Genomic DNA, 2,500 nt, shown 5'->3' with positions numbered 1-2,500 from the left:
GGGGTCCGGGGCCCCCTCACGACCCCTCAAGGCCCCGTGTGGCTCTGAGACTCACCGTAAAAATGCCGTCTTTTTATATGCTTTGCCGTGCGCATGTCGGTAATATGAATCAATAATTCATATTTTTCCCCGCCCCCTTGAGTCGAGACCGATGCCAGATTGGCACTGAGGCGCTGGCACAGGGAAAAGGACCTCTCAGACTCCCAATTAGCAGCGCGATCAACATCCTCGCCCCCAAATATATTACCGAACTCGAGCGCGGGATCGATGCAAGGAGGAGGAGGCGGTGGTGGCCGCCGTGGTGGTGGTGGAGTAGCGGGCCGCGCCACCACCTCATATTTGCTCCTTGTACTTGCTCTCTGTGTTCACATGAGGTGAGGGAGTGACACGCTGGTTTTCTCACGCCCCTGCAATGCGTCCTGGTGTCACGCTCACGCCTCAATGCCTCTCTATCGGCCACACGAGCCGCCGCGACTCCGTAACAATGTCCACAAGTCGATTGATCGATTCACGTGTCGGATGAATGTACCTCGGAGTGTAAACAAAGTAAAAAGAAAAGGGAGTAGACTCGCTGCGCCCATAGATCGCGGCCACTCGGAGGGAGGCGAGGGAGACGAAGATCATCCTGAGTAGGTGCGCGAGGGGAACGCTGAAGACGGTGTGCAGGTCCTTATCGGGGCCCCACCTGTTTCTTGGGATGCCTGCCTTGCACTTGAATAGGTTTCCATCCAACCCTTAAAGCCAAATACGGAGTAGCAACGTGAGGTAGAAGGTTGAATAATGATTATAAAATATTACTTTGCTGTCATATCAAAGATCGATAAAGTATCTAAAATGCATCGCAGGGCTGATATGTATGCGTAAAGGGACAAGCGTTCTTGTCAGTAATACAAATAAGGCTAGTATTGTTGAAGGTTAATTCTAAAATTAAAGAACGATTCAAAAACATTGAAGAAATCTTTTGTTTTTATTTTTAATTTGTAGTTTATATGAAGTATATAGAATTATATGATACACAAAACAAAATGTTTAGTAAATAGAATTATTATTTTTGATTTCCATTACAATATCATTTTATGAGACAATTTTTACCAAACATTTATACATCATATATCAAGTCAAAAAGAAAAATAACTTTTGATAAATCTTTATACATTTAGAAAAAAATGTGTTATCTCCAGTAACAAACATATAAATTTACATCTTGAGATAACATAATCAGTAAAATCTCTTCAGTCAAGTCATTTCAAGGGATATTACAAAGTACATTTCATTACGCCAGAAATTCATTATAGATGTAATCTGATAAAATGCGAGGCAACTCTATTATTATTAACAAAGAAATGTTAAGCAACACAAATGCTGATAAAGTTCTCCGTCACCCGAGGCAAGAAGGAGCACAAAAGATCAAGTGTCTCTCGACCCGCGTAGCTATCAGACTGGGTCCCGTGCCGCTGAAGGTGTGCAGAGTGTCCGGTCAAGCTCACATTTTTAATACTCATGTTCTCTTGTTACCGCTGTCAGCCAATCTCCCTGACTTCATTGATGCATTGTCAGTGATGTCAGACTTCACGCAAGCGCACCTGTGACACCCTCTACACAGGCGTACTGTTGCTAGACTGACACAAGCGCACTTCACCCGCACTCCACCTGTCTCATCTCCCTTTCCAATAAACAAACGCCGATGTATCCATAAATTTATACTATAGCGTTGATGCCACCAGATGACTGCTTTACTGAAGAATGATTTTCACTTGTTCGCTTATATAGATTAACATACATTTTTTAGAATTCTATATATTTTAACGTCTGCAGCTTACTCTAGCGATGCTCTCACAGAGACTCAAACAATAACACCTCTTCCACTTTGTTTATTCGCACACAACACCAGCGGGGAAGGGAGGGAACGTGACCCAGGCAAGGTTTAGCAGGGTAAGCCGTGGTTGTCCTGAGGTAGTGAGCAGCCCGCGGCCCCAAACACTGGGACGTATTAGGATTAGGGATTAGGAACTAGATAGGGAAGCAGTGGCAAGGCTGAAAACCACTGATGATGTGGGAGTGGTGGTGATAGCGCTGATGACAAGGGAGTGGTGATGGTAATGGAGGTAATTATGGAGTGATGATGATGGTGGTGGTAACACTAATGATTGAGGGAGATGATGGTGGTAGTAGGAAGGATAATAATGAGGGAGTGATGATGATGGCCTCGAGAGGTGAAGGAGGGGACACTAATATGCAAGAGGTGGTGCTGGCGATATGGGCAATGTGTTGCTGCTCTTTATGAAGGCATGATAGTTACCATTAGAATTAAAGAGCCGGGATGAAGCTATTTTATTTCCGACCGAAACATTCATTATACAGAGAAGAAAAGGGTTATTGTGACCGTCAAGTACCCACCAGCAGCGGAGTTTTCATAAATCTTAACCGGGAACAAGAGGCAGGAAGGGATGGAAGGGGTAGGGTAGGGTTCCTTGTGGCGGTGGAGGTAATTAAGACAGGG

At 44.6% G+C, this 2,500-nt stretch overlaps 1 protein-coding gene across 2 annotated transcripts in view; it reads left to right on the top strand.

The window, feature by feature from the left end:
• The window catches only part of LOC113802491 (homeobox protein araucan), a 112,474-nt gene that overhangs the window by 293 nt on the left and 109,681 nt on the right, over positions 1-2,500 (top strand). The gene's annotated exons all lie outside the window — the stretch shown is intronic.

Source organism: Penaeus vannamei, chromosome 3, assembly GCF_042767895.1.
Source record: "Penaeus vannamei isolate JL-2024 chromosome 3, ASM4276789v1, whole genome shotgun sequence".
Lineage (NCBI taxonomy): Eukaryota > Metazoa > Arthropoda > Malacostraca > Decapoda > Penaeidae > Penaeus > Penaeus vannamei.
The sequence above is the reverse complement of the archived record's forward strand: the minus strand, read 5'-3'. Positions and strand labels throughout refer to the sequence as shown.